Below are 11,959 nucleotides of genomic sequence, written 5' to 3' on the forward strand. Positions count from 1 at the left end.
GAACTTGATTTTGGGGTTTGTGCTGTTTAGGTGTGTTAGGAAATTGTTTAGGTTTTATTTTCCATGGGGCCAAATCATAAATGTGTCATCGATGTATCTTAACCATAGTTTGGGTTTGTGGGTGGCAGCGCCTACACATCTTATCCGCCTACACCCCTCAGACCGGATGTCACGAGGAGGAGAAGGATACCTTCTGGGAACTGCTCGACATCCAACTCAGGCAGATCCCACACGAAGACGACATCATCATCATCTCGGGCGACCTGAATGGTCATGTAGGGCGGGACAAAAGCGGACACCAGTGCCACGGTGGGCACGGCACAGGCGATACGAATGAGAATGGCCAGAGGATCCTGGACTTTGCCGACTCCCATGATATGACCATCACGAATACCTGCTTCATTAGGCGAGAATCTCAACTCCTCACCTACCATAGCAGAAACGGGAGCCACCACACACAGATCGACTACATCATCGCACGACGAAGAGCCGCTAAAAGCGTGCTCAACGCCAAGGTGTACCCGTGCGAATCGAGCAGTCAGCACAGGCCGCTGATGGCGAAGATCAGGATCAGCAAGCCCAAGACCAGGATTGACAAAAGGAATGCAGACCAGCCACGAATCAAGTGGTGGAACCAGAAGAAGATGGCGGGACCCCTCATCAAACCGGAGCAGTTCCCGCAGATGGTCGACGGGCCACAGGAAGCGTGGTCCATGCTGAAGAGCACTGTTCACACTGCCGGCTGCCAACAGCTTGGTTGCACCAAGCCAGGACGGAGACGCATCGAACGAGATACATGGCTCTGGACACCGGAAGTACAAGATGCCGTACACCTGAAGAAACGGCTCTACAAGGCCTTTCTTCAGGACAAGACCAGCGAAGCTCTGCGAATACAAGGCGGCCAAAAGGCAGCCAAGAAAGCAGTAGCGACAGCCAGAAGCTCCCACTACGATGACATCTACGAGAAGCTGAACACGCGAGAAGGCGAGAATGAGATCTACCGCCTAGCCAAACACAGACACAGGAAGACCCTGGACATTGACCAGTTTCATGGGATCAACGATGAAAGGGGAAATTTGATCGTCAACCCCAGAGACGCTGCGGAGAGGTGGCGGCAATACTTGAGAAGATCTCCACCGAGGAGTTCCCACACCCACGAACCCCGCGAGGTGACCCAGTTGAAGGCCCAGTCTCAGGCATTTATGCCAGCGAGGTCGCCGACGCCATCAAGGCCATGAAAACGGTAAGGCAACAGGACCAGGCGACATCCCTGCCGACTTCTGGAAAAAGGCACTACCGGGCTCGGCATTGTGGCTGTGCGAGCTGTTCAACAACATCGTCTCCACGGGAAAAGTGCCACACGACTGGTACCGCAGCACCACTGTTCGATCTGGAAGGAAAGGGCAGCCCAGCGAACTGCTCCAACTACAGACCGGTCAGGTTACTGTCACACACTATGAAGATCTTTGAAGCGCGTCCTTGATAAGCGCATTCGGGACATCGTCGACATCAGCGTCAACCAGGCTGGATTCATCAAGAACTGCGGCACCACCGACGCCATCTTCGGTGTGCGGATGCTGATGGAGGCTCACAGAGAGAAGAAAATCCCGCTCCACACCGCCTTCCTAGACTTGGAAAAGGCCTTCGACCGAGTCCCGCACGATCTCATCTGGTACGCACTGCAGATCACGGCGTGCCTGAGCTGCTCGTACAATGGGTCCAACTCCTATACAGATGTCACAAAAGCCGTGTAAAGCGGCAGCTGGGATATCAGAGGAGTTTAATATTACTGTCGGCGTACACCAGGGCTCTGCTCTCTCACCACTGCTGTTCATTCTGGTGATGGACACAATTACACACGACCTGTACACGCCCGCCCCATGGACGCTGCTCTACGCCGATGATGTGTTCCTGGCCAACCTGTGCAAGGCTGAACTCGAGCACCGAGTCCAACAGTGGCACGACCGCCCGAGCAGTTCGGGCTCCGGCTGAACCTAAAGAAGTCCGAATACCTGACCACTGATAATGAAATGACAGGCTCCATCCACGTGAACGGGCAGGAGCTACCGCGCCTCCACCTTCAAGTACCTGGGAACTACTCTTGGGAAGAAGGCCTACTACAAACTGAGGTGGCAGCCAGGATCAATGCAGCGTGGGGCAAATGGAAGTCCGTCACGGGCGTCCTCTGTGACAAGAAGATGCCGATGCGCCTGAAGGCGAAAATCTATAACTCTGTGGTGCGCCCCCGTGGCCATATACGGCGCAGAGTGCTGGCCGACGACCAAAGAAGCCGAAAGCAGACTCCAGATAATGGAGATGCGAATGCTCCGATGGTCGGTAGGCCTCACCCTACTCGATCGGCGTCAGGAACGAAGAAGTGCGTAGACGGTTCAACGTCGTGCCCATCCCCACGGTCATGAGGCAGTCCCGGCTACGATGGTTCGGCCACGTGAGCGCGCCAAGGAAGAATCCATCATCAAATCTGTAATGAAGGTGACTGTCGGAGGAGCGAGACCGCGTGGTAGACCTAAACAACGCTGGATGGACACGATCAAGGCCGATCTAGAGATCGCGAGGCAGACCCGACACACGTGGCAGACAGAGAGGTGTGGAAGCAGTACTCAAGGACATTAGCGGACCTCGCCCGAGCGCGAGACAAACGCTGAAGAAAAAGAAGAAGAAGAAGATTAGCCAGGGCTCTGGATTCAAATTCTTCCATGAACAGGTTTGCAATGATGGGTGACAGTGGTGATCCCATAGGGGCTCCTTCAATTTGCTTGTATCTTTGTCCTCTGTATATGAAATATGTGTTGGTTAAGCAGTGGTCTGCTAGTTCCATGAGGTGTTTAGCTGGTTGGTATTTATTTTTCATGATTTCAAGAGTTTCTTTTATCGGGACTTGAGTGAATAGTGAAACCACGTTGAAACTTACAAGCAGATCTTCTTATTCCACATGTAGATCTTTGATCATTTCCAAGAAGTGGTATGAGTTTTATACATGTGAAGCCGCTGTTTCAGCATGGGGCTGTAGCTGTTTTGCTAAGTGTTTAGCTAGGTTTTGTAGTGGTGCTCCTCTGGAGCTGACTATGGGTCTGAGAGGTATGCCTTCTTTGTGTATTTTTGGGAGGCCGTATAGTTTGGGGCATCTGGAAGATTTTTCTCTTGGGATGATTGTGTGTTGGATCTCTTTGCTCATGTGGCTGGTTATAATTTTCTTCTTGGTTAATTTTTCCAGATATATGGTTGGGTCCGTGTTTATGGGTTTGTATGTGGAGTCTTGGAGTAGGTCTGTCAATTTTGTTTCATAGTCTTTTCTATCCATTACTACTGTGGCATTCCCTTTGGCTGCTGGAAGTATGATTATGCTGCTATCCTTTTTTAGGGCTTGCAGCACTTTTAGTTCTTCTTTGTGCAAGTTGCTTTTGGGTGGTTTGCTTGCGCATAGGATGTTAGTAGCTTGGTATCTCTTGGTGAAGCATCTTGTGCTGCCAGCAAGTGTGTTCGTGCCTGGTGTGGGAGTGGTGGAGATCCCAGCTTTGGTTGACTCAGGGGCCACAGCCAATTTCATGGATGCTCATTTTGTCAAGCAGTGGTTCATTCCTCAGCAACAGGTATCCCCACCAGTAATGGTGGAGATGATTGATGGTCGGCCTCTTTGTTCAGGACCTGTGGTTACTGCAACCAAACCCCTTTTCATGCGTATTGGGCAGCATGTGGAGGAAACCATGTTCTACGTTGCTGCAGTGACTCATTTTCCAGTGGTGCTGGGTTTGGAGTGGTTACAGGCCCATGATCCACAGATTGTTTGGTTGTCTGGAGCTGTGCAGTTCCTTGATAGGAAGTGTGCCAGCCATTTCTTGTGCTCTTGTGCAGGGAGTGTGGCTACACCCATGGACCTGGATCTACCTGCAGAGTTGGTGGACTTTGCTGATGTGTTTGGGAAGAAGGAGGCAGACCAGTTGCCTCCACATTGGGTATATGACTGTCCAATCGACTTGTTGCCCAATGCAAAATTGCCGGTGGGTCAGATATATTCCCTGTTGGGACCGGAGTTGGCCGCGTTGTGGAATTTTATTGACAAGAACCTCTGGAAAGGATTTATCCAGACTTCTACCTCCCCATTGGCTGCACCAGTGCTTTTTGTGAAAAGAAATCGGGGGAGCCACATTTGTGTTGTGATTACCGCAAGTTGAATGCAATCGCAGTGAGGAATCGGTACCCACTTCCCCTCATCCCTGAACTGATTGAGCGGCTTCATCAAGCTAAGATCTTTACGAAGTTGGATTTGTGTGGGGCCTACAATCTGGTTCACATTTGTGCAGGGGACAAGTGGAAAACAGCTTTCTGGATGAGGTACGGGCATTTTGAGTATACCGTGATGCCTTTTGGATTAACCAATGTCCCAGTTGTGTTCATTCATTTCATGCACGATGTTTTCCGTGATTTATTGGATGAATTCATGGTCATTTATTTAGATGACATTTTGATTTATTCAGACTCCCTGCAGGAACATTGGCAGCATTGTGCGGTTGGTGTTGTAACGTTTGCATGATAACCACCTGTTTGCTAACATGAGAAGTGTCAGTTTGCACAAACCACAATTGACTTCTTGGGACATTGTATTTCACCTGCTGGGGTGGAAATGGACCTGGAAAAAATACAATCGTTGCAGGAGTGGGAACCTCCACAGCGGGTTAAGGATATTCAATGACTGTTAGGGTTTGCGAACTACTACCGCACATTTATTCCCCGCTTTGCTGCCTTGACTGCTTCCCTTTCTAATCTGCTCAAGAAGAGGGAGAAGTTCCATTGGGGTGCTGAGGAGCAGGCAGCTGTCGAGGCATTGAAAGTCACCTTTGCTTCTGAGCCTATCCTCAAACACCCTGATCCAAGCAGCCATTTGTGGTGGAAACAGATGCTTCCAATGTGGCTGTTGGTGCGGTGCTCCTCCAGGCCTATGCTCCCGCAGGCACCTTGTTCCTGTGCACTTATTATTCCCAGAAGTTGTTGGCTCCAGAGCACAACTATACAATTTGGGACAAGGAGCTTATTGGCAGTTAAGGTCGCTTTTGAGACATGGCGGCACCACCTGGAGGAGGCTCATTACCAAATCAAGGTTCGGATGGATCATCGCAATTTAGAACACCTATGTACAGCTCGGACATTGAACCAGCACCAGGTGAGATGGTCCTTATTCTTTGCTTGATTTGATTTCTGGGTGACCTATGTTCCGAGTGGAGGGAATCAATGCATCGACACCCTATCTCGGAAGCCTGAGTATACCCAAAGGGAGGATAAAATCTTGCCCTGGACAGTGATTCTGTTGGAGTGGTTTGCAGCCACTGAGGAACCTGTGGACCTTCAAGTGAGGATTCAGGAGGTGCAGTGGCAGGACCCATTTGTGGCAGCTCAACGTCGAGAATTGGATGAGAATGGGAGACAAGAGACTCCTTGGGCATATATTGGGGACCTTTTGTGGTTCTGTGGTTGCATTTATGTGCCTGGAGATCCTCTTTGTGGCCTTATCCTATGTCAATGTCATGATAGTCCAGTGGCAGGGCACTTTGGAGTGTTCAAAACACTGCACCTCATCTCTAGGACATTTTGGTGGCCGAGACTTAAACATGATGTGTCGGTATATGTGGCATCCTGTGGGATCTGTCGCCAAGCCAAGTATGCTCTTGGTGCACCCCCTGGTTTCTTGCAGCCCTTGCCCACGCCAGAATGGCTGTGTGGGGTAGTTTCATTGGATTTCATCGTTGAGTTACCACCATCGAATGGTGCCACAACCATTTTGGTGGTGGTAGATATGTTGACTAAAATGGCCCACTTTATTCTGTGGTCAGGTCTTCCATCAGCTCAATTGTTTATCTTCCATGTTTTCCGGCTGCATGGGTTACTAGACCGCATGGTATCAGATCAGTGGGTACAATTTACGGCACACTTCTGGCAGACCCTACTTGTGAAACTGCAGGTTCAGGAGTGTCTGTCGTCTGCTCATCACCCCAAAACTGATAGGGGGACAGAGAGAGTGAATGCTGTTTGGAGCAGTACCTCCACTGTTTCAGCAATACTCAACAAGACAATTGGGTGGAAGTGCTGCCGGTGGCAGAATTCGCTTATAACAATGCTCAACATGCATCCACCCGTGTGTCCCCTTTCTTTGCTAACTATGGGTTTCATCCACGACTTTTCCCTTTAGCCCTGTCTGATTCCCCAGTTCCGGCAGTGGATACTTTTTTGCAGGAGTTAAAAGCCATGCACCACATGGTCTGCGATCAACTAGAGAGAGCCAAGGAAGACTATAAATGGTTTGCAGACCAACATTGTCAAAATGTTCCACCTTTAGCAGTCGGCGATCAGGTTTGGCTCTCTACTCGATATTTACCAATGACACGGCCATCGAAAAAGCTCAATCACTGTTACTTGTGATCTTTTCTGGTGGAGGTGGTGATCAATCCTGTGGCATATCGTCTCTCCCTGCCATGGACCATGCGTATCCATCCTGTTTTTCATTGTTCCCTATTAGTCCCTGCCTCGGCCGACAGTCCGCATTGACCGGCTCCATCACTGCCGGGCCCAGTAGCCCCTCTGGGAGAGGAGGAGTACTAAGTGGATAGCATCCGAGATTCATGCCAGTTGTGGGGCTGATTTCAGTATTTGGTGGCATGGAAAGGTTATGGACCAGAGGACTTCCCCTGGGTCGATGCTACTGATGTTCATGCTCCTCGTTTGGTCCGGGACTTTTATGCTTGGTTTCCTCAACATCCTCATCCACCTGCTCCCAGGGAAGGGGGCCCTGTGGGGGGGGGAAGTGTCATGCCCCTGGTGGAGACTGACTCTGAGGAAGAGGAAGAACAGCCAACAGGCTCCAGAGATGGTGGAGGAGGCTGGGGAAGGACAGAGGCCAGATGAGCAGTCAGAGGAGGATCCAGGCCCATCCCCTATCCATCCTAGATCACACAGGGAAGAGAGAATTAGGGAAAAGCAAGGTCTACTCAAGAGGAGATTACCATGATCTTCCTCGTGGCTTGCAGGTGGGAGCTATGTATATAAGTTTGCAACTGTGCAGTTAGAATTTACAGGAGTCAATTTAGTGTTCACCTTGAAAGAGGTTTATCTTTGCTGGCATTCTTCCCATGGACTTTTCTTGGTTATTTTCCTGGAGTTTATGATTAGTTATCTTGGCTTGCTTCAGAACTCTTATCAATGCGGTTTGTTTTGGTTTTCTGTTTGCCTCATTATTTACTTTTGTGACTTTAAAATGTGCCTAATAAAACAGTGAAGTTAAATTGAAGGCCTTACCGGACTTCAATATATGTTTTGGGTTTTGGGTTATTTTGAGAGACTATGGGTCATCAGTCTATCTATCTATCTATCTATCTATCTATCTATCTATCTATCTATCTATCTATCTATCATCTATCCCATATTCTTAACATATAGTGAATATTTTGGCACTTGGCTCAGATATTCAAATCCTTTCTAACATTGTTAAAATTGTTTAAAGTTGCTTTTTATGGTTAATGTCTCATCAACAATATACTATATAAGTATATTTTTATGTAACAACTGACAGCAGAAGTTAGAAAGAATAATAAGTAGAATTGATTTCATTTGGAGAAGTGAAAGAGAGAGAGAGAGACAGAAAGATGCAGCAGACAGAGACAGAAGCAGAGGTAGACAGGAAGAAGGACACCAAAAGACAGACGATGCATTAAATAGCAGTTTCTGTATTAGATGTTTGGTTATTACTGCTTCAAACTACTTCTTACAGTTTGTTCTTTAAAATATGTTTAATCGGGCAATCAGTGCTTGGTTAAATTTATAGGGTAAAGAATACTGGCTAATTAAAGTAGATGATCACTAGTTGGTAGCATCTGATCTATATTTCATTTTTAAAATACTCCTGCCTGCTATGTAAAGCTGGAAAAAAAGATACACATCAAATCAAGGTCTCATTCTCATTTCTTAGCCTAGTTCAGATGTCAAACATCTTCATTCTAAGTTGGTTTCTTGACACACACACACCCCAAAAAGGAGCAGTTTTCCTCTAAGAGTAGGATGATGTCCCAAAAGATATTATGCACACTCTTATAAGGAAATTGAAGGGAGGGTATTTAATGAAGAGGGTATTCATGGGTGAGTTTTAAAGTTCTGGGCAAGAAGACAGCATATATATATATATATATATATATATATATATATATATATATATATATATATATGGATCTTTGTTATATATTCTGAGGTTCTATCAGGTATTGATGAGTTCATGTGGATCAGCCTTTGTCTTCGGTTCTTTTTCAGTGAAGAACCGAAGACAGAGGCCTGATGATGTGAATGAGACTTCGAACGTGCACTGAATCGTCAAAGGCGAACCTCAGAAAACAAATATATATATTTTCTGGGTTTGGTTTTAGTGGATCTTTGTTATTCGGTTTTCCACGTAGATTGGCAGTATCTAGCAATGCCTAGATACTGCCAATCTTACGGAGAAAACCCGTAATAAAAGATAGAAGATAGATAGAAGATAGATAGATAGATAGATAGATAGATAGATATATATATATATATATATATATATATATATATATATATATATATATATATATGCTGCAACTTTTCCTAGACACTGTTTTGATCTTAAAAATTCCATAACTTCAATTTCCTGCCCTCACACCCCACCCTAAAAAAAAGTGCTGAAGCCATACTGCTGAAATCAAGATATTTATGCTGATCTTGGCCAACCTATGATGAACAAAGCAAGAAAGGGGATCATCAAGGAGAAGAGCCAAATAAAGTTGGGTGATGATGTAGGATGCAAGGACTCATGTTTTATCCACGAAACAAGTTGTCTTTTCCTGGGCTTCTCATCTGGGTTAAGTGGGATTCTTTTCCATTGTTCATTAAACTCCATCAAACCTATTTTAAGGATTATAATTACCGTTGCAACAATGAAAAGAAATAGCAGTTTTAGTTCTGGGGGCACTGAGGTTGGAGAAGCCTTGGTGGGGAAGGCTCAAAAATTCTGAGGTCAAATTGATAATAAGCAAACATGGATTTCAATCTTGAGTTGCTTCCTGTAAAAGTAGCAAATTTCCAATAAAGGAACTGAATCTGCATTTGTACACTAAGTTTTGCTGTGCTTCTTCTTTTACCCAAAGAGGTTGCATGAATTCGGGAAAGTGTACATTAGCTCAATTTAAGGAGTAGTATATAGTGTAATGTACTGTATAGTTCTACAATTAGCATGGGGCTCCCCAAGGCTGTGTGCTTTCTCCACTTCTCTTCTCCCTATATATCAATGACTGCATCTCAAAAAATCCATCTGTTAAAATACTGAAGTTTGCAGATGTTACAACAGTGATTGGTCTCATTCAAGACAATGATGAATCCACATACAGACAGGAGGTTGTACAGCTTGCCTCATGGTGTAACTGGAACAATCTGGAACTGAACCCATTCAAAACTGTAGAAATGATGATAGACTTTAGGAGAAATCCTCCCATACTACCACCTTTTACAATACCAGACAACACAGTAGAGACCTTCAAATTTCTAGGTTTTATCATATCACCAGACCTAAAATGGACACCTAACATCAAAAACATCATCAAAAAGCACACACACAAAAAAAAGCTCAGACTGCCCAAGGAGTGCTGATACAGTTCTACAGAGGAATTATTGAGTCTGTCATCTGCATCTCTACAACTGTCTGGTTTGGTTCTGCAACCCAACAGGAAAGACACAGACTTCAGAGGATAATTAGGACTGCAGAAAAAACAATTACTACCCACCTACCTTCCACTGAGGACCTATATATTGCACAAGTCAAAAAGAGGGCTGTGAAAATATTTACAGACCACCACATCCTGAACATAAACTGTTTCAACTCCTACCCTCAGAATGACCCTATAGAGACCAGAACAACTAGACACAAGAACAGTTTTTTCCCGAATGCCATCAGTCTGCTGAACAAATAATTCCCTCAACGCTGTTCAACTATTTGCAAAGTCTGTACTACTATTACTAGTAATCTTCTTTTCACTCCTGATCACCCATCCCCTCCCACTTGTGACTGTAACTTGTATCCTTAGAATTTATATTGACCATTTCCTAGTATGATTTGATTGCTTATTGTATCCTATGACTATCATTAAGTGTTGTACCTTATGATTCTTGACTTTTGACGAATGTATCTTTTCCTTTATGTAAACTGAGAGCATTTGCACCAAGACAAATTCCTTGTGTGTCAAATCATACTTGGCCAATAAAGAATTCTATTCTATACATTTGTATATATATCAAATTACATAGTAATTCCAGAGAGATTTCTGGAGAGACCCATGAGATTGTTTATGATTTCCAAACCTATAAACATTAAGCATCTTTCATCCCCTTTCATCCCCTATAGCTAAAACCTATTTTGTAAATTGAGCTAGTCCTTTTTGCTCATTATCTTCAGAATGAAGATCTGAGCTTTTTTAGTGTTAATTTGACTTCTTTCCAGGGATGGTCAGCAGAAGGTTCTTTAAAAGTAATTCTGCAATGCACTTTGCAAATGTTTTTTCAATTCCATCACAACAATATCTCCATTATATGATTTTTTTTCTTATTAAAGAGCAATTCCATTTTGTATTTGCTCAGAAGTGCTATTAGTTTCCTTATTTTTGTTGTTGCTTTACTATCCCTGCCAGATTTAAAATCCCATTTCGGGGTGGAGGGGGGAGATAAGGGAGAAATAAACCAGAATATTATTTTTCAGCCCACCAAGTGCACTTTTCCCCTTTCCCTCAAGGCACAATAACAGTGTACATAAGAAATCAGTGTTCATCCAAAATCCTGAAGAAGGACGAAGAACTGAAGAAGCTTCTTGGATAAGAAGTGAAATGTTTTCAAGGAAAAACAAAGAAAGTCCAGTTGCATTTTGACAAATTACTTTGGGACAACCATGACATGGATGACTGAAAATCTCCATTAACACTTAATTTCATTGGCACCTTTCCTCCTAGGACACTGCAAAACTTGCCATCAATCCATTACAGTCCACCATCTTCCCTCAGCAGCACCAAGAATTAACTTGAACTTTGTGCTTTTAAGCCATGTTTCAAAATCTCCTCCGGGAGCCTCTGCTGTCCAGAACAATTTCAGATTATTGATGCCTGCGTATCTTTTAGAGCTTTAGGCACTCAATTATTTGACTTTCATATGCAGCTCATTCGATACTCGAGTGTATAATTATGAATCGTCCCCAACCTGGCATTTTCCATCTGGATCTATCTTTCACATTCTTATATTATTGTTGCTTTGAAGGTATTTGTCTATAGAGATTCTCAGTCATCCAGGTCATGGTTGTCCCAAAAGTGTTTTTTTCTGGAGGCCACTGGACTTTCTTGTTTTTTCTTTCACTTCTCATCCAAGAAGCTTCTTCAGTTTTGATAGGATAGTGGGGAATAGTGGGGAATGAAAGGATTTATCTTCTTGCAGACAGCTGGTTACTTGCATCCTTTTAGAGGGTCGTTGAGGCCACTTGGAGTGTCATCTGAGTTCTTGTAGTTTGCAATTTTCCCCTCTGGAAATCCATTCCTCCTCCCACACCATTCAAAGGGTGTTCATTCCAAATTGTATAGCTAAAAGTCTGTAGAGATTGTTAGTCCTCCAGATCATGGTTGTCCCAAAGGTGATTTTTTTTTCAAAAGGCAACTGAACTTACTTGTTTTTTCTTTTTTCTTTTCTTTTCTTTTTGAAGACCTTTCGCTTCTCATCCAAGAAGCTTCTTCTCTGACAGGATAGTGGGGAATAGAAGGATTGATACTCCTTACAGATAGCTGGTCACCTGCATCCTTTTAGCAGGTTGTTGAAGCATTTGGAGGTTGATCTATATCTATATCTATATCTATATCTATATCTATATCTATATCTATATCTATATCTATATCTATATCTATATCTATAT

This window comes from Pseudonaja textilis, chromosome 3 (genome assembly GCF_049901715.1).
Source record: "Pseudonaja textilis isolate UNSWEBS1 chromosome 3, rPseTex1.2, whole genome shotgun sequence".
Lineage (NCBI taxonomy): Eukaryota > Metazoa > Chordata > Lepidosauria > Squamata > Elapidae > Pseudonaja > Pseudonaja textilis.